Source organism: Anabrus simplex, chromosome 7 (genome assembly GCF_040414725.1).
Source record: "Anabrus simplex isolate iqAnaSimp1 chromosome 7, ASM4041472v1, whole genome shotgun sequence".
Taxonomy (NCBI): domain Eukaryota; kingdom Metazoa; phylum Arthropoda; class Insecta; order Orthoptera; family Tettigoniidae; genus Anabrus; species Anabrus simplex.
This window is the reverse complement of record NC_090271.1, coordinates 112,992,450-113,017,705: the sequence shown is the minus strand read 5'-3', so window position 1 is coordinate 113,017,705 and position 25,256 is coordinate 112,992,450. Positions and strand designations below refer to the sequence as shown.

Genomic DNA, 25,256 nt, shown 5'->3' with positions numbered 1-25,256 from the left:
CCGGTATATTTACGTAAAGCTTTGCTCCTTAACTTGCATCCCGCTAAGTATATAATGCATTGCGGGATAGGATAAACCTTCGCTTGCAAAGTATTGGAGTGATTATTAAATGATTTGGTTTTAGGATTACTTAAAGTTGACTGAATTTAGAGACCAAACAATACCTGACGATTTACTGGTAGGTAATTCCGGACGGAGTAAAAAAGATGAAGCAAATTTTTAATTTCGTGTGGCTATTTCTAGCCGAGTGCAGCCCTTGTAAGGCAGACCCTCCGATGAGGGTGGGCGGCATCTGCCATGTGTAGGTAACTGCGTGTAATTGTGGTGGAGGATAGTGTTATGTGTGGTGTGTGACTTGCAGGGATGTTGAGGACTGCACAAACACCCAGCCCCGGGCCATTGGAATTAACCAGTGAAGGTTAAAATCCCAGACCCGGCCGGGAATCGAACCCGGGACCCTCTGAACCGAAGGCCAGTACGCTGACCGTTCAGCCAACGAGTCGGACATCGATCCAGTAGAACGGATGGACAGACTGGGCAATGCTGTTTTCAGTAAACCTTTTTAAAGATAATTCGGAATATACCTAACTTCTATTTTCCTGTATGTTGCCGCCAGACACCGGCGACGTAGGCACCACGCCCCTGGTATTAGTAGAGGAGGGGAGTTCAAAGCTAACTTGATCTAGTACTCGATAGCTGCAGTCGCTTAAGTGAGGCAATATCCAGTATTCGGGAGATAGTGGGTTCGAACCCCACTGTCGGCAGCCCTGAAAATGGTTTTCCCGTGATTTCCCGTTTTCATACCAGGCAAATGCTGGACTTCCTTCCCACTCCTGGCCCTTTCCTGTCCCTCTTCCCGACTTACTACGCCCGAGTTATGAAACACGATGATTCTTGAAATTGCTCTTATGACACCGAGCGGTTCACAGCACGGTTGTATCTGATAAGTGGTAGCTAATTACAGAAGCTATCAACTTGTTTATATTTACTGTTATATTATCAGTTTGATGGTTGCGATCTTAATGATAGATAATTTCCATTGCATAATCGGAACTAATGAATAGCTTTTATCAAATAATATTGAATCTTTAACAGATGCTTGTTGAGATTACTGACCGGAAGAAATGAACCTGTTTAGTGACGAAGTGTTTAATAACCGAAACATTAAAAGGGAAGATACAAGGGAAACTGAAGAGAGGAAGGAAGTGATATCAGTTAGTGGACAGTGTAAAGGTGAACAGAAGCTATTGGAAGACAAAGAGAATGGCTGAAGACAGAACAGCGTGGAGAATTCATGCGAAGACCTGCCGATAGGCAGACCACTAGTGATGATGATGATGATGATGATGATGAGTGACCAGGCGTGCTTGGTTTACTTGTGAATACTCGGGTTTCCTTTAGACTACCCTTTACTGTCAAGAGGTCGAGATATTTAAAGGTGAGACTATCACTTCAGGATAAGCACATAGCGTTGTAGTCAATTCAACCTAGAACAGACTGAGCATCAGCATAAGTTCTGTAGAGAACGACGGCCTTGAACAGAGCCGACCATCCTATCTCATTTCTTGGTGAAATTTAGTGCAGTTGAATGTCTACTGCTCCTGAGACCTTAATGGCTTGTGCGAAGATGGCCTCACAAAGTCCTTATTAGAAGGCGAAGAAGTTGCATGGTACAAATAAAATTAATTAATCAGAAAAAATAACCTGAACCTTTGGGACCCCGACTGAGCTCGCTAGTCAGGCATCCACTGACAGAGTTTACCTGAAGAGCCAGTTCTTTCCCATTCGACCGGGTCCAAACGTCGTTGATTAGGCGCTCGTCACATTTGCTCAAGTTTTCGGATTCTAATACCGGTGCAGTCAGCAGTCATTTGAATGCGTGAGACCCATGTCAGTAAATTCAGGCACGTTGCACCATACAAGCTCACAAGTTTTGAGGTTGAAATGGTGACTACGGGGCTCCTCTTGAATCTGACATCATTTCTACTTAACATGCTTGTGGCAGCCTTTACTCCGTCATAATTCCTATCAAATCTCTCCTATTGTCTGACGGTATTAGCTGTGTGAGGCATAGAGGAGCTTTCACTTTCTAAGGATATCTTTGATCGTCTCAGTTTCTCTTCGAAGAGCCAACCCTTCTTCCTCGAGCATTATTTTTAAGAATAATGGGAACAATGGTTGATTTCCTCCTTGAAACCACAATCACTACCACCACTAAGCTATTCCTGAGGGTGAAGAACAGAATACATCTAAGGTGTCTCCTGTCTATCGTAGAGGCGACTAAAAAGCGGGGGGGGGGGGGGGGTGATCCTTAGAGGTTCTCAACTTGGGAGTTGCTTCCACTGGGCTCTTCTCTGAGACTGGCGTTGCTTTCATTTATTTACGCTAGTATATTCATGTTCTATTAAATAACTGACCTCCCTTGGTCAACTCTTGATATCATCCGACCGTGGCGGTTAATTTTTTAATTTCCTGTGACCATTACAACCAGATTTATTTAACTTACACCAAAAATTAGTACCAGGTTAATTCCTGGGGGGAAAGGCGGCCGGGTGTAGAGCTAACCACTCTATCCCGCCAACTGCCGAGGTTACGGTTACTGGAAGCCTTCCACGTCCGGGCCTTCATGGCCTGTACGAAGATGACTTTGTTTTACTGTTTGTATTACAACTGGATGTCCGGTTCCATGGCAAAATGGATAGCGTGCTGGCTTTTGGTCCAGAGGGTGCCGGGTTCAATTCCTGCACGGGTTGGGGATTTTAACCTTCATTGGTTAATTCCAATGGCTCGGGGGCTGGGTGTGTGTGCCGTCTTCAGCATTAGAATTCATCACAGGTAGGGCCCCATTCTAATAGACGTGCAGGTCACCTATACGGCGTCAACTCAAAGGATCTGCACCCGGCCTCTTCGGAGGCCAGACGCCATTATTATTATTATTATTATTATTATTATTATTATTATTATTATTATTATTATTATTATTATTATTATTATTATTATTATTATTATTATTGACCGCCTCTGTGGTGTAGTGGTTAGCGTGATTAGCTGCCACCCCCGGAGGCCCGGGTTCGATTCCCGGCTCTGTCACGAAATTTGGAAAGTGGTAAGAGGGATGGTAAGGGGTCCACTCAGCCTCGGGAGGTCAACTGAGTAGAGGTGGGTTCGATTCCCACCTCAGCCATCCTCGAAGTGGTTTTCCTTTTTCTCACTTCTCCTCCAGGCGAATGCCGGGATGGTACCTAACTTAAGGCCACGGCCGCTTCCTTCTCTCTTCTTTGCCTATCCCCTCCAATCTTCCCATCCCTCCACAAGGCCCCTGTTCAGCATAGCAGGTGAGGCCGCCTGGGCGAGGTACTGGTCATTCTCCCCAGTTGTATCTCCGACCAAGAGTCTGGAGCTCCAGGACACTGCCCTTGAGGCGGTAGAGGTGGGATCCCTCGCTGAGTCCGAGGCAAAAGCCGACCCTGGAGTTTATACAGATTATTATTATTATTATTATTATTATTATTATTATTATTATTATTATTATTATTATTATTATTATTATTATTATTATTATTATTATTATTATTATTATTATTATTGTACCGGGCGGTACACCTCTACTCTGTTTATTTAAAAGTTGCGCCAGTTGAAACTCCTCTTCTGGAGGAAGGTTGAACGTTATCTATTCTATTAATTCTCTACCTTCTCAGAAGATGTCACCACGTGGAAAATTTTGAGTTTTTGAACTGTGTCACTTTTGATGTGTTTTTGTTTCGCTTGAAGTAAGAAGTGGGAACTTTCTCTTCTAGAGGACACTACTGAAGAATTACAATAGTGCAACCTAGTGCGAAATCAAAGAACTATTTTGTTGGAGAAATTTTTATTTCAAAAGTTTGTTTCTTGTTAAATTTCTTTCTGTTATTGTTTAAGTTGGCTGTATACCCCTCTTTTTCCCCTTAGTTTGGATCTAGCCAATCCCGAATTTCTTTAATTAATTTTCCACCAATAATGTGTTTCTTTTTCCTCTATGTAGGGGTTTCTTTTCCCGAACCAATAAAGATTTTGTGGGAGGGTGTTTTATTTCCCCTAACGCCTAGAATCTTCCGCGAGAGGATATAAACTGCTGATTTTGGGGTCTCCGGGCCACTTCTGTTCCATCTTTCAGTGTATTAAGTACATAGCAGGAGGCGGGAAGCGCCTCTTTCCTCGGCAGCGATCTACTACCAGGTAATGGCCTATTAATATCTTCTTTTCTTGCTAGGTCGGCAGTTTAACTCTCGCGGCGGGTTCGAAGCGTTTTCCATCATGTAACCTTTTCCTAAAATGTAACTACTCTTTTCTTCTTTTTCTTGTAAAGTTACATATTGGGATAGAGAGTGCTAACCCTCTCGAGCTCCCACTCACATTTGTTTTGAGGTGAACTTATTTTCTCAAACTTTTCTTCGTTTATGTAATGTAAAGTGTTCTTCTCTAAGTCACCTCTGTAGTATGGGATTAGCCCTTGCGTTAGTGGCCCAGAGCCAGATTAGGTTTTAAAAGCAAAGTGTATTAGGAGTGCAAGTTCGCCTCCTCTCAAGTTGTATTTTAGAGGTCATGTATTAATCTTTTCTCACCTAATAGACCTCAGTAGGTTGGGTATTTTACCCCTGTGTATATGTCCTTTGAGGACAACTTGAAAGTTGAGTTTGGTGTGGCCTGGGAGAGGCTTAACTTTAAGAGCGAGTGGCTCTTTTCTAAAACTGAGAGTTGTATGCCTCGAGGAGGCTTTGCTGTGTAATTTGGAGCAAAGGCTCCAGGGTTTGAGTGGGGTCTTCTGCCCCTTTTGTTAAAATTGGTATATCGTAAAGTTCAGCTAGTTGCTCAAGAATTGTGTTTTCAGGGCTCGAAGCCCAAATTCTTTAATCCCTGTAATTGTACATTTCAAGTTGTATTTCGGCTACTAAGTACCTGTTCTATTTGTTGTTACCTAATTTTGAAAAGAAAATATAACCTTGTTAAATTTTAAAATTTAATTTCTCTTTAGTAGCTTGAGACCTATTCACCACCCAGCACCTTCTTTCATGCTTAACTACCACAAAAACTCGGTAACAAGTGGTAGCAGAGCGTGGTTGAATGGGTCTCAATTTAGCCCCTTTTGACGGCTAAACATTGCTTTGATTCGAACTCTAACAATTTTCTCAGTTGCAGGAATTTTTTGAGTTTTTCAAAATTGTTCTGTCATCATGCCCGGCCCTCGCGATGTTCTCCTCCTTAACTACTTGCGCAAAGAGGAGTTGATATATGAGTTAACTATCAGAAACGTTCAATCTGGAGGCACGGTTGCAATAGACACTAACAAGCTTAGAGAGTCCCTTGATTTGCCCATTTCCATCCCCAATTTGGGAGAGAAAGAAATTGACGACTCTCTTTCCACGATTGTCGAGAATATTACTGGGCTAGCATCGGTAGTCAGCTTTTTTGATGAAAACGATCCATCTCCTAATCAAATTAAGCGTGTGCAAGGCAGGCTGTATCACTTTGCAAATAGAGTTAATGATCTATTGTCTCTAAAGGTGAATGACGTTCAGAGGAAGCAAGCTAATACGCTCCTTGAAACTATTTCTGAATTGTCTAATAAGGTCACTCAATTGCTAACCGGCGAAGCTCCTCCCAAAACTGATCAACCCGCCACGGTGAATGTAGGTAACGAGGAAGAGCCTCCTCAGGGAGAAGTCAATAGGATAACCGTTGCTGCTCAAACTATCTCTGCCCCATCGAACAACGAATCTGAACGCCGTGCGTCATTGAGTAACATCCGCTCTGAATTAACTTCCTTGCCCTTGAAACCTTTAACGACTATGACACCTGGGTTCAGCAGCTTGCCTCATCCATTGGCAATGTTGCTTAGAGGTATCTCTAAGTTTTCCGTCAACACCACCAGTGACGTAATTTCATTTTTAAGATTTCTAGTGGAATTTCAGGATCATGCCCTTGTGTTTTCTCTTTCCCCATGTCAAATTTTGCAAATTATCTATCCTTATGCTATTGGTGTTCTATCTGACAAAATAGTTAGAGCCATTGCCGAGCAATCCTCTATTGAGGATTTCCACGCCCATTTGCTAGCTAACTTCATCCCGGCTAGGGCCAGGTCCTCCCTTATTCAGAAATACTATTATCGGGTACAGCGCTTGGATGAAAACCTGGCAGACTTCATCCAAGATATTAAGTTTTATACTAGGGTGTTTGCTCTCCACTTCCCTGAGGATCAGATCGTGCAAGCTATTGTTGAAGGGATTTCACCACCCTACAGGTCATATTTGTGTTTCGCGGCGTGCCCGCAAACCTTCTCTGAACTGGAAGCATTAGCCGTCTCTGCGGAAGGAGTTAGGTATGCCGATTCCTTGCGTGTGGCGAAAGAACCCCCGCCTTCCTTTAGTAACACTCGGCCTCCACCTCGCCGACCAGTCAATCCCCGTAAATGTTATGCTTGTGGGTCGCCTGACCATCTGCGGAATAAGTGTCCTCTGATCAAGTCAAGTGGGACAAGGAATGGAGTAGGGTCATCACAAGGCTGTTTTAAGTGTGGGGCCTTCTCACATATCGCCAAGAATTGCCCAAACTCAAATAGCACCCCCTCCTGCTCAACTTCTGGTGCAAATTCCAGCTATTCCAATAATAAAAAGTGACTAGTGGCGTCGGCTGAGCCGACTAATCCATCTTCCCGAGACTTAGCCCCTAGTAAACAGGTTGTAAATGCAGAGAACGACCAGCCTTCAAATTCATCTTTTGAATGCCCTAAAGAGTGTCTTAGGATTGCGGCGGATACCCCCGCACCTGTTCCTTTTCTTAAGATTGAGTTAAATAACGAGCCTATAACAGCTCTCTTAGATTCAGGCAGTGTTTGTTCCATTATTTCGGCTGATTGGTATTCTAAATTGAAATCTGTTTGTAAACTCCCTGACTATGTCTCTTCTCCTGTTCAATATGTTTCGGCTAATTCATCTCCATTAGAAATTCTAGGTTCCATACATGTCAAAATTCGGGTTTTTAAGTTTACATGGAAGATCAAATTGTTTGTGGCCAAGCGTTTGTCTTGCCCCATCATATTGGGAGCGGACTTCATTTCTCACACTGGTCTTGTGCTCGATCTCCAGAGTAGGTCGTGCATATTCAAATTTGCGTCCAATTGTAGAATTCCCTTGTTAAAGTGTAATTCTGTATCATGTTCATCTATTTCGCCTACCCAGGATGAGATGTTGTTAGACCTTAGACATCTACCTGAGGAGCAGGCTGATAGTATTCGGAAACTGTGTCAGTCGTTTCCCGAGGTGTTCTCTGATACTCTTGGTGTTACTGACCTTATTGAATACAAAATTGAGGTCACGGATTCAATTCCTGTCCGTTTTCCACCGTATAGGCTATCTCCACCTAAAATGAAGGCTCTGAAAGAAATCATCGATCAGATGTTGAAGGATGGTATTATTAGGCCCTCTAAGTCAGCGTATTCTTCGCCTATTTTTCTAGTCCCGAAACCCCAAGGAGGCTTCAGGCCTGTCATTGATTACAGGGCTCTCAATCGGAAGGTGGTGTTGCAATCTGTGCCCCTTCCCGACCTTCATTCTTGCTTTTCATGGTTTCGTAAGGCCAAGTTCTTCACCATCTTGGACTTGAATCAGGCCTATAATCAAATTCCCCTTGCCGAAGAGTCTAAACATCTTACAGCGTTTGCCACGGACTGGAATTTATATGAATACAACCGCGTGCCTTTCGGGCTCCCCACGGGGGCAGCTGTGCTCACTAGGCTACTAGATAGGGTCTTTTCCGACATCAAATTTGAGTACTTATATCACTATTTGGATGATGTCGTCGTATTTTCCGAAACCTTTGAAGAACATCTAGATCATTTGCGAGAAGTTCTCAATCGCCTTCGTAAGGCTGGGTTAACTGTTAAGTTGTCCAAGGTTGCCTTTGCTAAGCCCTCTATGTCATTCCTAGGGCATATTGTGTCACCTGATGGTGTAGCAGTCGATCATTCTAGAACACAGGCCATCCGTGATTTTAAACCTCCTAAGGACATCAAAGGTATCGCTAGATTCATTGGTATGGTGAATTTCTTCAGGAAGTTTATTCCTAACTTCGCTAATAGAGCGGCGCCCTTAAACCTTCTTCGTAGGAAAGGCATCAAATTCGAGTGGGGACCTTCTCAACAAGCCGCTTTCGAAGATCTTAAATTAGCTCTCTGTAATGCCCCTGTACTTGCTATGCCTGATTTCTCGAAGAAATTCATCGTCCAAACGGACGCGTCGTCGTCAGCTGTAGCTGCAGTCCTTCTTCAAGAGACTGAACTAGGGAGGCGTCCCATCGCCTATGCATCTAGGACTCTATCGGTTCAAGAAGCCAAGTATTCCATCTATGAGCTCGAAGGGTTGGCAGTCTTATTCGCCTTAGAAAAGTTCCGTCTCTATCTGGAACATGTCAAATTCGACCTGGAGACAGATAATCAAGCCTTAAGCTGGGTCTTAGGTAGGCCGCGTCGTACTGGTCGTATAGCCCGTTGGGCCATCCGTATTTCTGCCTTCCAATTTGATGTACGACATATCAGAGGTACCGAAAATGTTGTTGCTGATGGACTCAGCCGTATGTTTCATAACGACGTCGAGACCCACGAACCGGTCGATAGTTCATCACCTTCCGAGTCCATACTATCTGGTGTTAATGCCATCTTAACAGGTGCTCCCATGCTTTTTAGGGATATTGAGAAATACCAACGTGAAGATCCGACGCTGGCTCCTATAATGGAAACCCTTTCTTCTGGGGAACATGTTGTCCCTTATGTTCTGAGGAATGGTGTTCTATGTTGCCCTTCGAGGCATGATAAGTTGATGAAAGTTGTTGTTCCAGCGGTTCTTGTACCTATGATCTTCAAATACTATCATGAGACCCCATTGGGGGGGCATCTGGGAATCTTTAAAACTCGTGAAAAGATTCGTGAAATGTTCATATGGAAAGGTATGGACGGTGAAATTCGAGAACTTGTAAAAGCTTGTAAATCTTGTTTGATCAGTAAACCCACCATGTCCACTAAAGTAGGCCTTTTGTCTTCTCATCAAGCGTCGCGCCCCATGGAACGCCTGTATATCGATTATGTGGGACCCTTCCCCCAGTCAAAGGGTAATGCCAACAAGTTCATCTTTGTGTGTGTAGATGGTTTTACAAGATTTTCCTGGTTATTTCCGACTAAGCTGGCTACCGCTCAGTCCACCATTACTTGCCTAAATTCTATTTTTGCTTCTTTTGGTCCGTGCCAATACATAGTATCTGATAATGCTAAAGCTTTTACATCAAATCTGTTTCGTAAATTCTGTTTTGACTTGTCCATCTCTCATGTAACTACATCTGCTTATTACCCTCAACCATCTCTGGCTGAACGGGTTAACCGCAATCTCAGGTCCGCACTTATTGCCTATCATCATGAAGATCATTCTAGGTGGGACACGTCCCTGCATTGGTTAGCTTTTGCTTTGAATTCGGCGGTTCATGAATCTCACAAATTTACTCCAGCTTCTTTGATGTTTAAGTTCGTTCCCAACACGCCGCTCTCTAACCTCTGGTCTCTGAATGACATTCTGCCCGAGACAATAGATCCGGACAACATTAAAGATCTTTGGAAGAAGGCTAAAGCTAATCTTAAAGTGTCTCATGAAAAGGTTAGGGAAAGGTATGATCGTGGACGGAGACCCACCACTTTGAAGGTAGGTGACCAGGTTATGGTCAAAAATTTTGTTCCCGCGGGCAAGCTTGCCCCCAGATTTCATGGGCCTTGTATCATTCTCGATTTTCTTACGCCGGTTACCTTATTGCTAAGTAATCCAGCCACCGAGAGGATATTTAGAGTTCACCTGTCCCAGGTGAAACCGGTGTAATTTCTGTGTTAACTTGCTCCATATTATTTTGAAAGGATATGAAGGTTATATTTTTTTTGAGTTTCACTTTTATGGCATTCTGCCCCTTCTGTAATATTTATGTTTTAGATGTAAGCCTTATGTAAAACCTGCCCCGACCCGTTAAACTGCCATCCTGTTCTTGCCACGGCCATTACCACGCTCCCGTCTCCTGCTCCACTCTACACAGTGGCTTAATGAATACCATGAATATCTGCACGCCGCTGGCCCCTCACTCTCTCTACAAGCCTGTACCCTCAAAGAAAATAATTGTCCAACACAATTCTGCCGCCTAGCTTTAATGTTTCAGCGCCCCCGCAGCCGCGCAGCGCCGTGCAGCGACTGGGGAGGGGGATGGGCCCCCTCCTCTCCAGCGAGGACGACATGTGCACGACGAGCCGGAGCTCACCTCCCGGCCAAGGCTGATGTGCGGCGCACGACCTGCTACATGCCCGCAGCCTGTATCTGTTCACCGCGGGCGCGGCGTACTTCAACACCTCTGCTCCCCTCATAGTGCGGGCGAGCGGTATCTCAGGGTACTTGAGGGGTCCGAGCGGCCTCCGTTGGACGCAAGCTGCAACGGCCGGTCTGGCCATCCGACTCAATCTACATCAACTACATGGACAGTCACCATAAGCAATAATTACATTTGGGAATTTAACAACAATATTTGGTGGACATTGCAAAATTTTTCTTCACCTTTAAGTATTAAAAGTTTATCTTCAGAAATACAAATTCTACAAACATAAAAACTTTACTGCACCGGCAACAACAAAATTTTGAAATTGCAACCAACCAAATTACTAAAATCTTATAAATGCTTCCGCAATTAATCTTAATATCAACATCAAAACTTGGACCTTATTTTGGAAACAAAGCTTATGTTCTTCTGTGTTACCCCTTGGAGGAACTTTTGGGGGGGGAGGTCTGTACCGGGCGGTACACCTCTACTCTGTTTATTTAAAAGTTGCGCCAGTTGAAACTCCTCTTCTGGAGGAAGGTTGAACGTTATCTATTCTATTAATTCTCTACCTTCTCAGAAGATGTCACCACGTGGAAAATTTTGAGTTTTTGAACTGTGTCACTTTTGATGTGTTTTTGTTTCGCTTGAAGTAAGAAGTGGGAACTTTCTCTTCTAGAGGACACTACTGAAGAATTACAATAGTGCAACCTAGTGCGAAATCAAAGAACTATTTTGTTGGAGAAATTTTTATTTCAAAAGTTTGTTTCTTGTTAAATTTCTTTCTGTTATTGTTTAAGTTGGCTGTATACCCCTCTTTTTCCCCTTAGTTTGGATCTAGCCAATCCCGAATTTCTTTAATTAATTTTCCACCAATAATGTGTTTCTTTTTCCTCTATGTAGGGGTTTCTTTTCCCGAACCAATAAAGATTTTGTGGGAGGGTGTTTTATTTCCCCTAACGCCTAGAATCTTCCGCGAGAGGATATAAACTGCTGATTTTGGGGTCTCCGGGCCACTTCTGTTCCATCTTTCAGTGTATTAAGTACATAGCAGGAGGCGGGAAGCGCCTCTTTCCTCGGCAGCGATCTACTACCAGGTAATGGCCTATTAATATCTTCTTTTCTTGCTAGGTCGGCAGTTTAACTCTCGCGGCGGGTTCGAAGCGTTTTCCATCATGTAACCTTTTCCTAAAATGTAACTACTCTTTTCTTCTTTTTCTTGTAAAGTTACATATTGGGATAGAGAGTGCTAACCCTCTCGAGCTCCCACTCACATTTGTTTTGAGGTGAACTTATTTTCTCAAACTTTTCTTCGTTTATGTAATGTAAAGTGTTCTTCTCTAAGTCACCTCTGTAGTATGGGATTAGCCCTTGCGTTAGTGGCCCAGAGCCAGATTAGGTTTTAAAAGCAAAGTGTATTAGGAGTGCAAGTTCGCCTCCTCTCAAGTTGTATTTTAGAGGTCATGTATTAATCTTTTCTCACCTAATAGACCTCAGTAGGTTGGGTATTTTACCCCTGTGTATATGTCCTTTGAGGACAACTTGAAAGTTGAGTTTGGTGTGGCCTGGGAGAGGCTTAACTTTAAGAGCGAGTGGCTCTTTTCTAAAACTGAGAGTTGTATGCCTCGAGGAGGCTTTGCTGTGTAATTTGGAGCAAAGGCTCCAGGGTTTGAGTGGGGTCTTCTGCCCCTTTTGTTAAAATTGGTATATCGTAAAGTTCAGCTAGTTGCTCAAGAATTGTGTTTTCAGGGCTCGAAGCCCAAATTCTTTAATCCCTGTAATTGTACATTTCAAGTTGTATTTCGGCTACTAAGTACCTGTTCTATTTGTTGTTACCTAATTTTGAAAAGAAAATATAACCTTGTTAAATTTTAAAATTTAATTTCTCTTTAGTAGCTTGAGACCTATTCACCACCCAGCACCTTCTTTCATGCTTAACTACCACAAAAACTCGGTAACAATTATTATTATTATTATTACAATTGGATATAGCTCTTGTAAAGTAGACCCTCCGTTAAGAGTTGGCGGTGTCTCCCATGTAGTCTATAAGAAACTGCGTGTTATTATGGTGTGTGGTATATCAACTGCAAGAATGTTGGGGACAGCGCAAATATCCAGTCCACGAGCGAATAGAAGTAATCGTCTACGATAAAATAAAATCCACGACACAGCGAATCTGGACTGTTATCCTAAACCAGCTTCACGCCCGTTACCCCTAGAGACCACAATTGGGCAGTCCAGTAAACTTTTCCACAGTTAATGAAGTGTCAATAATGGACTTATACATTCATAATATCATCTATTCACGATAATTGACTACGCAACGTAAACAATGGTTTAAAGTGATTTGATTGAAACTGAGGATGTTTTTGTAGAACGAAACGTGCCATTCTTTGTTTTAATAATGCGTTTGTTTTTACAGGTATGTTATAGTATTCTAAGAGTTATATTTCGTGTTTCCACAGATTAAACAACTTAAAAGTTACATTAATTGATTCGACACTGACAAGGCCGTACTCGGGAATTTTTTCGGAGAGGGTTCGGATTTGTTGGGGTGGGGGTCTTCCGAAAAGAAAAACTATGGTAATAAATAATTTTTAAGTTTTCAAATAGATTTTAAAGAAAGAAAAGTTTGAAATAGTTTTAGAGCAGTACCTTTTACAACTCAACGGGTGAAGTAGAATGGTAAATTCATAGCGGTCTGGTGGGCAGAACACGCTTCAACACGTACGTGCAGTGCGACATAAGGATATCTGTTATCAGTTTAAAAATGGAGGTAACAATAGGTTTATATGTAAATATTAAAAATATTTAGTGGTTTGATTCATTCTAAAAATAAAATCTTGTGTCGGCTCGATAACATGAACATATTTCTATATGTTTATTGAATGGTGCATGAACATAAAAATCAATCGATATATTTCACCAAAATTAACATTTCCATTTATGGTTTTTTTTTTGGCTAGTGGCTTTACGTCGCACCGATATAGACAGGTCTTATGGCGAAGATGGGATAGGAAAGGGCTGGGAGTGGGAAGGAAGAGGCCGTGGCCTTAATTAAGGTGCAGCCCCAGCATTTGCCTGGTGTGAAAATGGGAAAACACGGAAAACCATCTTCAGGGCTGCTGACATTGGGATTCAAACCCACTATCTCCGGGATGCAAGCTCACAGCTGCGCGCCCCTAACAGCACGGCCAACTCACCCGGTCATTTATGTTGTTAGGAAATTTGTTAACTGTATTCATAGAGAAACATTTAAAGATGGCACAGATTTTATAGGTTAAATTCACTTGTTTATTTTGCAAACGCATCTTTTTATAATATTTCTAATTTATTGTATTTCAAAACCTGTATATGCTGTTTAAATTTGTCAAGTTCTCTTTTATTTAGGAGGGGTTTGAACCCCTGTAACCTCCCCCCTGGGTACGGCCTTGGACACTGAAATATCAATGGCTTCCTTCTTGACATTACGATTAGAGGTATTGTCGTAGTGTTTATTGTTTTAAGGGGAGGTACAACTAAACAACCATCCTCTCTTTAAGTCTAGTTAGAGGAAAAATCGAAAGAGATCCGATCCTACGAAAAATGATGATATTATATTGGCAAAAGAAAGTGAATGGTGTGAAAATAGAAGACATGCTAGGCCGACATATCTTCATACAGTCGAGGTCGCAAGAGAGCAAGAGCTGACCAAGGGAATGGGAGAGATAATAAATAAACAATCGTATGACCTCGGCTACTCTCCTAATTTTTAATTAATTTTATCTGGTAAGCACCAAATATGTCACCAGAGATCATCATAGAGTGCTGAATGGACGTCTTTTCGCCCTTCAAATATCCGACTATATCTGCCGGGTTTGAGCCCGCGATGTTGGAATTCGGAGGCCGGCACTCTATCACTGAGGGTGAACCCATAAGGTAAGTTTAAGGGTTACCCCTGCCTATCGTAAAAGGCGACTAAAAGGGGCCCCAGGGGTTCTTAATTTGGGAGCGTGGGTTGGCGACCACGGAGCCCTCAGCTGGGTGCTGGCATTGCTTCCGCTTGTGTTAGGCTCCTCACTTTCATTTATCCTATCCGATCTCCCTTGGTCAACTTTTGTTCTTTTCCGGCCCCAACGGTATTAGAGCATTCGAGGCCTAGGAAGTCTTTCATTTTCACGCCCTTCGTGGCTCTCGTCTTTCTTTGGCTGATACCTTCATTTTTCGAAGAGTCAGATCCCTCCCATTTTTTCTTGCATATAAGTGGTTTTTTTTTTTTTTTTTTTTTTTTTTTTTTTTTTTTTTTTTTTTTTTTGCTAGTGGCTTTTAGGTAGCACCGACACAGATAGGTCTTATGGTGACGATGGGACGGGAAATGCCTGGGAGTTGGAAGGAAGCGACCGTGGCCTTAATTAAGTGAAAATGGGAAGCCACGCAAAACCATCTTCAGGGTGGGATTCGAACCACTAGCTCATAGTCGCGCGCCCCTGACCGCACGGCCAACTCGCCCGGTCATACTAGTGTTGATAGAGGATGGTTACCTAGTTGTACTTCCTCTTAAAAAGTAATCACCATCACCACCGCAGATAGGCAAGTTAAAAACCGACCAGATTAGCAGAAGTAAGTGGAAGAAATGCTAGACTTAGCAAGAGGGTCATCAACCTATACGCTAATCGTGCAAGTCAGGAATGCTCTTGTAATAATTGAAGGTCGGAATCTATATATCTGTACATTGCTCAGAATTTAAAAAGAATGATATGTCTGTATCGGTCGCGTCCACAGTAACAAGGAAATGCACTTTTTAATTTTCCGTAATGTCTGTCTGTCTGTCTGTCTGTCTGTCTGTCTGTCTGTCTGTCTGTCTGTCTGTCTGTCTGTCTGTACGCGCATCACGAGAAAGCGGCTGAAGAAAATTTAATTAAAATCGGTATGTGAAGTCGGGGAATAAGTCGTTACAATCTAGGCCATAAATAATTTTATTCTCGCTGAGTGAAATGGTAGTTTATGGGAAGGCCTAACATTTTATTCTCGAATATTTATGTTATTAGTGGTCCTATCGATAAATATTACATAATTTAAGTTATATAGTATTAAATTTCCGATTATTTATGTCCTATACATTTTTTACTGTACCGGCTAGTATAACAGAGATACTGTATTCATGAATTTGGATTTCTGTTGCTAAGTCCATATCAGCGCCGTCATGAGAAGCTGGGTAAACAGAATTTAACGAAAATCGGTATGTAAAATCGGGGACTAAGGAACTAGTCTACGCTATAAATAATTTTAAAGGAAGCCCTAATATCACAGAGTCGAAAGAAAACTACATGTGAAGGACTACAATATAGAAAGCTCATAAAATTGATCAATAGGCCTAGTAACATTACAGTGACCGTTGTTTGTTGTGATGTGCTTTGTGTCTTCTATTTCCCTCATCTCCGATAGATGGGATTACTGCTGCGTACCGAGTATAACAGCCTGCCTGAATATTGGCGGGAAGTAGCTGGGAAGTTAGATCTCTCTCTTCCTTAGCATGCCATTCCTCTTGTTCATAATTTTCTGACACTACTGGTACGTAACACACTGGTTTACCGTAGAATTCCAACTATTGGATCCCTACTCTGAGGCACTGATTGGAATGAGCAGTGTGTACATTTAACGGAATAATGGCATAGGAGTGCTCACGGGTGTCTACGGCCTGATCATTCCAGCACTGGAACTGGGCTGTTAGATCGGCACCGTAGTACTATTCGTTAAAAGTGAGAAAATGTGCGGGTTTTCATTTGGTCGAGTCCTGTACATGATAACACTGCTTTTAATCGCTACATTCCTACTGACGTCATCGTAATGACCTATGTTGACTTCACTTGGGAAAACCACAAAGACAGTCTTTCTGAGAATTCCGTAGCGAAGCACGGACACATCAACTAGTGAAAAGTGCAAATTTAGACATTTATGCACATTTAATCATATAAATACAGCATTCAGTTCAAAAGTAAATTATATTGTATATCTATCTAGTCCGATTCTTTGGCGAAGGGTCAGGGTTGAGGCCTTCGGTTCAGAGTGTCAGGGGTTCGATTCCAAGTTGGGTCGGGGTTTTTAATCGTGTCTGATTAATTCTTCTGGCTCGTAGACTAAGTGTTTGTGTTTGTCCCAACACTATCCTCTTTATATTCGGACAATACGTTACACTACTATCCACCACAGAAAGACGCAATAGTGATTACATCCTCCACAGAGGGTTTGCGTCAGGAAGTGCATCCGGTCTTAAAACAGGGCCAAATCCACATATACGATACAGTTCGCAACTGTGACCCTACATGTGTGGGAAAAAATTTGTAAAAAAAAAAAAAAAAGAAAGAAAATTGTGTATGTAGCTAACCGTGGGGCGTGACCGCGCTACGGCTTTGGAGCCAAACTCTGCCTTCGTGAGACGAATGGGTTCGGACACCACCGTCGCTGTCCTGAAATTGATTTTCTGTCGTTTTCCATTTTAACATCCAGGAAAATTCCTGGGCAGTTCCTATTCATAGGCAACAGCCGATTCCATCCACATCCTCACCCAGTTTCATTCACCATCGTTCATTTCACCTTAATTAGCACCTGAACTGAGGTTGGCGTCAAGAAGGGCATCCGGCGTCCAGCTGTAGAAATATGTCATATAATTGAATCTCATCTCATCCCCGATCTCACATCAAGAAAGGGGACTAACGAGTACACATAATCTACTTTAATACAAATTCTATTCTGGGGTCCATAATAAATTTAGCAACCCCCCCCCCCCGCAGTAGGTTTGTTATTTACTAGTTGTGATATATTTAGATTATTGTTTTAGTGAAAAGGAAATAATTTTAATATTCTATATAAGATAGAGCGAACTTGAATGTTAATATTTAATTATGTAAATTTGTTACTCTTTTATGAATACTATTGATGTATGTATGTATGTTCAGTCCGTCAGCGATTCCGCTGGTGGGATCCTCAACAGCTCTGCCATCAGCTGTCATAGATGGGCTAGGCATCACTGAAGAGGCGTACTAGGGAAATGAGGAGTGAGGTAGTTTCCCGTTGCTTTCCTCACTGAGCCAGAGTTGCTATTACATATCAATCTGCCAAGCCCACTGAAATGCATACACCAACCGACCCTATGAGCAACATTTTCACACCATTAGTTATGCGTTTCTATGGAACAAGTCAAGTATTTCGTTGATCCAGACAGTATGGCTGACACAGATTATGGTGGTACACTAATTACTGACCACGCCCGATGTTACTAAGATTGGTAACTGGACATTTATCAGTGATTTCGCTGTGACTACATATTTAATTAACAATACTTTATATTTTAATGTGAGTGTGCAGGTGGTAAAATTGTGAGAAAAGCAGTGCAATTATTGACATTTGCATCGCACCGTACCTCGTTCCGGGCACCAGCGCTTCATCTCGTATTGTTGTTATATAATTTATTTGGCGAGAAGGTAGCTGAAAGAGGATTTATTGTACTTGTGGAAAGTGAGACTTTTCGTGGTAGGACTTGGTTTGGGGGACGTGTGGAAGAATGCTTGCCTGGATATTTCCAGGGTCTCGGCTACTCAATCCACCGAGGTGGCCCTGGATTGTGAGGGTCTTGGTTGTTGAGAAGGTTGAATAGTAGTAAGAGTAAGGTGCTGGTTGCTTGGTTTGGCGGAGGAGGGCTGGGGGTGGGAAGGAGCGGAGGGCGCTTGGAGGTGGTGAGCGGAAGCGGGTGTATGTTTGGGACGGTGTTGGGTCTAGTGTGCAGCTGTAGGAGTTTCTTATATTTGGTTATATTTGCCTTTTTGATGAACGGGCAGCCAGGAAACGAGGCCGCGTGACTACCTTGGCAGTTCGCGCACCTCGCATTCAGTATCAAATCAAATCAATCACTACTGACCTGCATTTAGGGCAGTCGCCCAGGTGGCAGATTCTCTATCTGTCGTTTTCCTAGCCTTTTCTTAAATGATTTCAAAGAAATTGGAAATTTATTGAACATTTCCCTTGGTAAGTTATTCCAATCCCTAACTCCCCTTCCTATAAATCTCAGTTTTACACTCCCGACATGGCTCTGAAAGAAGCAACTAGGAAAATACGTGAATTTGAGGAAGTGATGAAGGACTTTCAAGCTCGCTTGGACTCCGCTGTAAGTGCTGCCAACCCTCCGACTGTGCTTCAAACGCTGGACGGCGATTTCCAGGCATTCAAGTCGCAAGTAACAACAGCAATTGGTGACCTGAAGAAACAACTAAGCGCGATTGAGGACAAAATTCAGAAACAGGATGAGGCATTAGATGAGGTGGAGCAATATAGTCGCCGAAATTGCCTACTGCTACACGGCGTCCAGGAAGAACCGTCTGAAGATGTGTATAATAAGTCTTTGGATATAATAAAAAATAAATTATCGATTGAACTCTCAATGTGTGACGTTGACCGCTGTCACCAGCTGGGGCGCCGAAGCCGGACATCTGCACAAGTGGTTGCGCAAGGAAATCGCCCGATTATAATTAAATTCCTGCGCTATCACGATCGAGATCGTGTGTGGCGAGCCAAGCGTGCACTCAAGGGGAGTGGACTTCTTCTAACAGAGTCCCTCACAAGTGTGAGGAAAAGTATATTAAATCGTGCCAGGGACTTTTGGGGACCAAGAAACTGTTGGACTCAGGACGGGAGAATATGTGTTTTGAAAGATAGCACAAAGTTTCAAATATGCACGATTGCGCAACTACACTGACTGACAGAGCAAATGCAACACCAAGAAGGAGTGGTCAGAACTTTATGCCAATTGCAGGGTAGACTGACGTCACTGAGGTATGCTCATGATGTGAAATGCGCCGCTGTGCTGCGCACGTAGCGAACGATAAATGGGACACGGCGTTGGCGAATGGCCCACTTCGTACCGTGATTTCTCAGCCGACAGTCATTGTAGAACGTGTTGTCGTGTGCCACAGGACACGTGTATAGCTAAGAATGCCAGGCCGCCGTCAACGGAGGCATTTCCAGCAGACAGACGACTTTACGAGGGGTATGGTGATCGGGCTGAGAAGGGCAGGTTGGTCGCTTCGTCAAATCGCAGCCGATACCCATACGGATGTGTCCACGGTGCAGCGCCTGTGGCGAAGATGGTTGGCTCAGGGACATGTGGCACGTGCGAGGGGTCCAGGCGCAGCCCGAGTGACGTCAGCACGCGAGGATCGGCGCATCCGCCGCCAAGCGGTGGCAGCCCCGCACGCCACGTCAGCCGCCATTCTTCAGCATGTGCAAGACACCCTGGCTGTTCCAATATCGACCAGAACAATTTCCCGTCGATTGGTTGAAGGAGGCCTGGAGGCCTGCACTCCCGGCGTCCGCTCAGAAGACTACCATTGACTCCACAGCATAGACGTGCACGCCTGGCATGGTGCCGGGCTAGAGCGACTTGGATGAGGGAATGGCGGAACGTCGTGTTCTCCGATGAGTCACGCTTCTGTTCTGTCAGTGATAGTCACCGCAGACGAGTGTGGCGTCGGCGTGGAGAAAGGTCAAATCCGGCAGTAACTGTGGAGCGCCCTACCGCTAGACAACGCGGCATCATGGTTTGGGGCGCTATTGCGTATGATTCCACGTCACCTCTAGTGCGTATTCAAGGCACGTTAAATGCCCACCGCTACGTTCAGCATGTGCTGCGGCCGGTGGCACTCCCGTACCTTCAGGGGCTGCCCAATGCTCTGTTTCAGCAGGATAATGCCCGCCCACACACTACTCGCATCTCCCAACAGGCTCTACGAGGTGTACAGATGCTTCCGTGGCCAGCGTACTCTCCGGATCTCTCACCAATCGAACACGTGTGGGATCTCATTGGACGCCGTTTGCAAACTCTGCCCCAGCCTCGTACGGACGACCAACTGTGGCAAATGATTGACAGAGAATGGAGAACCATCCCTCAGGACACCATCCGCACTCTTATTGACTCTGTACCTCGACGTGTTTCTGCGTGCATCGCCGCTCGAGGTGGTTCTACATCCTACTGAGTCGATGCCGTGCGCATTGTGTAACCTGCATATCGGTTTGAAATAAACATCAATTATTCTTCCGTGCCGACTCTGTTTTTTCCCCAACTTTCATCCCTTTCGAACCACTCCTCCTTGGTGTTGCATTTGCTCTGTCAGTCAGTGTAAATGCCTTAGCTGTGTAGGATGAACGAGTGGACTGTTCAGTTTTATTATGTGTGTTTTCAGTAGTTTACGGTTGTGTGTGAGTGAGTGTGTGCTTGTAATAGTCAGTGGATGTATTCAGTGCTGTTCTCAGGTAAGCTCATCTTATTTCATGTACCTACTATTAGTTTTCCTGTTATGTTGGTAGACGAATCTATCCCTTGTGTCAACGACCCGCAATCCTCGCCTTCCTTCTTAACTCAACCCTCACCCCTCCCATACCCTGATACAACGGGATCCATTCTAAGGAGACAGCTGATGAATCACCCGAGAGCTCTCTCGTGTTGTCACCTAAATTCACTATCCATTGCAGCTCACCTGGAAGAACTACAGGCAATTTTAGAAAATAATAAGGTGCATTGTATTGGCATATCTGAAAGCTGGTTACGTGGAGATTTGCCGTCATGTGCTGTAAATCTCGACGGATACTCGCTCTTACGACATGACCGTACTGACAGACGAGGTGGTGGAGTAGCCTTTTACTACAGGAATGATTTAAAATGTAAGATTATCTGCACCTCAGACCCAAGCCTCCCTCTGCGACCTGAGTATATGTTTGTTGAACTCGACTGTAATAAGGAAATATTAATAGGAATTGTATATAAGCCACCTAATATTAGACAAATGGAGGAATTCGAAGCAGCTTTAACTGATCTTATCTTGTTCTACGAAGATGTCGTAGTCATGGGGGATTTTAATACTGACTTGTTAAAACAAACCAGTGAATCGGATAAGTTGTGTCACATATTCCATGCTCTGAACATGGAAATCCTACCACTTAATACTACGAACCACGTCTACTACCCTGACCACTCAACTCACACTTTAATTGACCTTATAATTTCAAATCAACCCAAGAAAGTCATTAAGCACGGACAGATACCAGCCCCTGGAATTTCAACTCACGACTTACTGTACTTACGTTACTCTATCCGAGGACCGAAGTATAAAGCACGCTACGTTATTTTAAGAGACTTAAGACATATTGCATTAGATGACCTACGCAATGACGCATATAACTTACCGTAGGATGACATACGTAATTTTCATGACATTGACTCAAAGGTCAACAGATTCAACTCATTGGTGCTGAACTTGTATGACAAACATGCTCCGGAGAGGCAGGTAAGATTTACCCGCCCCCCTTCTCCCTGGCTGACGACCGAGATAAGATCTGTTATGGCCAGCCGTGACCGTTGGTACAGACAGTTCAGACGAACACGTGACAAAGATGACTTTGAGCAATACAGGATACTTAGAAACAAAGTTAAACAGCTAATTAGAAACAGTAAATGCCACTACTTTCAACAGTTAGCAGGAAATAATAATTTAAACCAAACCTGGAAGAAGTTACGATCTTTTGGCATAGGCAAAGCCGTAGAAGAGCACATTCCCACCATATCTCTAGATACCTTAAATGATTACTTTTCTCAGCCTAGTTCCATTACCGGCTAATCCCACAAACTTAGCATGCTGTTCCGAGCGCGACCAGTTCTCTTTCCACGCCGTTAGCGCAAATGAAGTTAAACGTGTGCTGTACTCTATCACTTTTGATGCGACAGGTAATGACGGTATCTCGATAAAATTAATTAAAAACATCATTGGGGCTGTACTACCAATACTGACTCACATATTCAACTACTGCCTGACCAATGGAGTATTCCCGAACGTTTGGAAAGACGCACTAATAAGGCCTATCCCGAAAAAACAATACCTTGGATTCTCCATCAGATTACCGCCCTGTGTCCATCCTGCCACCTCTCTCAAAAGCACTCGAACGCCTGATTCATGCACAAATCACTGTATACCTGACCCAAAATTCCCTCCTTGATCCTTTTCAATCCGGCTTTAAAAAAGGACATAGTACCGCGACAGCATTACTGCGAGTTACGGACGACATCAGACAAGCGATAGACCAACGATATGTGACTGTAGCAACACTACTAGGCCTAAGCAGCGCCTTTGACACAGTTAGCCCCGGGTTACTCCTGCTGAAACTCTGTAGTCTCAACTTTAATATGACATCTCTTAAATTTTTTAGCTCCTACCTCACTGACCGTCGGCAGCGAGTATCAGTGGGAACAATGTACTCAGGTTGGCACAACAAGTGAATAGGTGTCCCGCAGGGGTCGGTTTTGGGCCCACTTTTATTTGTTGTTAGTGTGAACGACGTAGGGGTCGCATTGAAATATAGCAAGTACCATATCTATGCAGATGATCTTCAGATTTATTATCACTCATATCCACAAGACATAGATGTAGCCATTGACAGAGTAAATTTTGACTTACGACGACTGAATGACTATGCGAAAAATAACAGCTTGTTAATAAATCCTAACAAAACTCAGGCTATTATATTTGGTACCAAAAGAAACCTTAACTTGTTAAAAAGTAGACATGTACCCCCAATTATTTTAAATAATACTGTCGTGCCCTATTGTACGTCAGTAAGAAACTTAGGCGTTATAATGACTGAGACACTAATTTGGACTGAACAAGTGACAAATACATGCCGTAAAGTGCAGAAATCCCTTTTTCCTCTCAAACGCTACTCTACTATATTTCCAAAACATCTCAAAATATAACTGGTAAAATCCCTAATCTTACCAATCCTAGACTACTGCGACACTGTACTTACGGACATATCTCATGACAGTAACAAGATGCTTGAATGGAGTTTAAACACCTGTATTCGATTCATATTTAAGCTGCGATATTGTTCTCACATTTCACCTTATTACAGGGAGTTGTCATGGCTTCGTGTTCATGAGCGTCGCAGTCTCCACATGTTGTCCTTTCTGCATGGAGTTCTAAACACAGGTGTACCGAATTATCTCTCTTCAAAATTTAATTACCTCTCCTCCTATCATAACCACGATACACGATCTGGCTCCTGTTTAACAATATCTCTCAGTCACTCCAGGACCTACAACCGCTCCTTTGTAGTCACTGCCGCGAGGCTATGGAATACCATACCTGCTACCATTAGGGATTTGCGTTCTCGTAGGAGATTTAAGATGGATTGCCGAAATCACTTTCTGAATACTTCTAGCTGACTTTTCGATGTGTGTAGTGTGAATGAGCGCGTGAATGAGCATATTTTCATAAAAAGTAGAATTATATTCGTTAGTTATAGGTTTTTACTGGTTTTACGTCTCTTATTATCACTAGTGTTAGTTTTATATTTATTATCATGTACATTTACATTGTCGTGTTGTACATTCTATAATGGTTTTTATTACAAACTCCACATTTTCTATTAGTACTATATTATTTTTTTAAAAAGTTGTTGTTTTTAAATATTATACTGTATGTATGTTAATTATTTTAAATATTGTGGTTAAGTGTAAGAAAGGGCCTTGAGCCCTAAATTTGCCACGAATAAAGACGAATTACTTACTTACTATAAATTAATATTTGTTCCAATTTGTCCTCTTGAATTCCAACTTTATCTTCATATTGTGATCTTTCCTACTTTTAAAGGCGCCACTCAAACTTATTCGTCTACTAATGTCATTCCATGCCATCTCTCCCCTGACAGCTCGGAACATATCACTTAGTCGAGCAGCTCGTCTCCTTTCTCCAAGTTCTTCCCAGTCCAAACATTGCAACATTTTTCTAACGCTACTCTTTTGTCGGAAATCACCCAGAACAAATCGAGCTGCTTTTCTTTGGACTTTTTCCAGTTCTTGAATCACGTAATCCTGGTGAGGGTCCCATACACTGGAACCATACTCTAGTTGGGGTCTTACCAGAGACAAATATGCCCTCTTCTTTGCATCCTTACTACAACCCCTAAACACCCTCATAACCATGTGCAGAGATCTGTACCCTTTATTTACAATTCCACTTATGTGATTACCCCAATGAAGATCTTTCCTTATATTAACACCTAGATACTTACAATGATCTCCAAAAGCAACTTTCACCCCATCAACGCGGTAATTAAAACCGAGAGGACTTTTCCTATTTGTGAAACTCACAACCTGTCTTTTATCCCCGTTTATCAACATACCATTTCCTACTGTCCATCTCACAACATTATCGAGGTCATTTTGCAGTTGCTCACAACCTTATAACTTATTTATTACTCTATACAGAATAACATCATCTGCAAAAAGCCTTACCTCTGATTCCACCTCTTTACTCATATCATTTATATATATAAGAAAATATAAAGGTCCAATAATACTGCCCTGAGGAAATCCCCTCTTAATTATTACAGGGTCAGATAAAGCTTCGCCTAGTCTAATTCTCTGAGAACTATTTTCTAGAAATATAGCAACCCATTCAGCCACTCTTTTGTCTAGTCCAATTGTACTCATTTGTGCCGGTAGTCTCCATTGATCCACCCTATCAAATGCTTTAGACAGGTCAATCGCAATACAGTCCAATAGACCTCCTGAATCCAAGATATCTGCTGTATCTTGCTGGAATCCTACAAGTTGAGCTTCAGTGGAATAACCTTTCCTAAAACCGAACTGCCTTCTATCGAACCAGTTATTAATTTCACAAACATGTCTAATATAATCAGAAAGAATGCCTTCCCGAAGCTTACATGCAACGCATGTCAAACTGACTGGCCTGTAATTTTCAGCTTTATGTCTATCACCCTTTCCTTTATGGACAGGAGCTACTATAATAACTCGCCATTCATTTGGCATAGCTCCTTCAAGCAAACAATAATCAAATAAGTACTTC

General features: G+C 42.9%; 2 protein-coding genes across 4 annotated transcripts in view; one reads left to right on the top strand and one right to left on the bottom strand.

Moving 5' to 3' along the window:
- LOC136877313 (bile salt-activated lipase) overlaps positions 1-25,256 on the top strand; it is a 325,663-nt gene that overhangs the window by 52,934 nt on the left and 247,473 nt on the right. Inside the window, exon 1 of one of the 3 annotated variants that reach the window (XM_068228608.1) lies at positions 14,218-14,286. The exons of the other annotated variants lie outside the window; for them this stretch is intronic. The gene's annotated coding sequence lies outside the window, so the exon portion shown is untranslated. Of the gene's footprint in view, positions 1-14,217; positions 14,287-25,256 lie in introns of those variants that run through there. 3 annotated transcript variants of the gene reach the window in all.
- Positions 1-25,256, bottom strand: part of LOC136877311 (zinc transporter ZIP5) — a 170,834-nt gene that overhangs the window by 68,436 nt on the left and 77,142 nt on the right. The window lies entirely within an intron of this gene.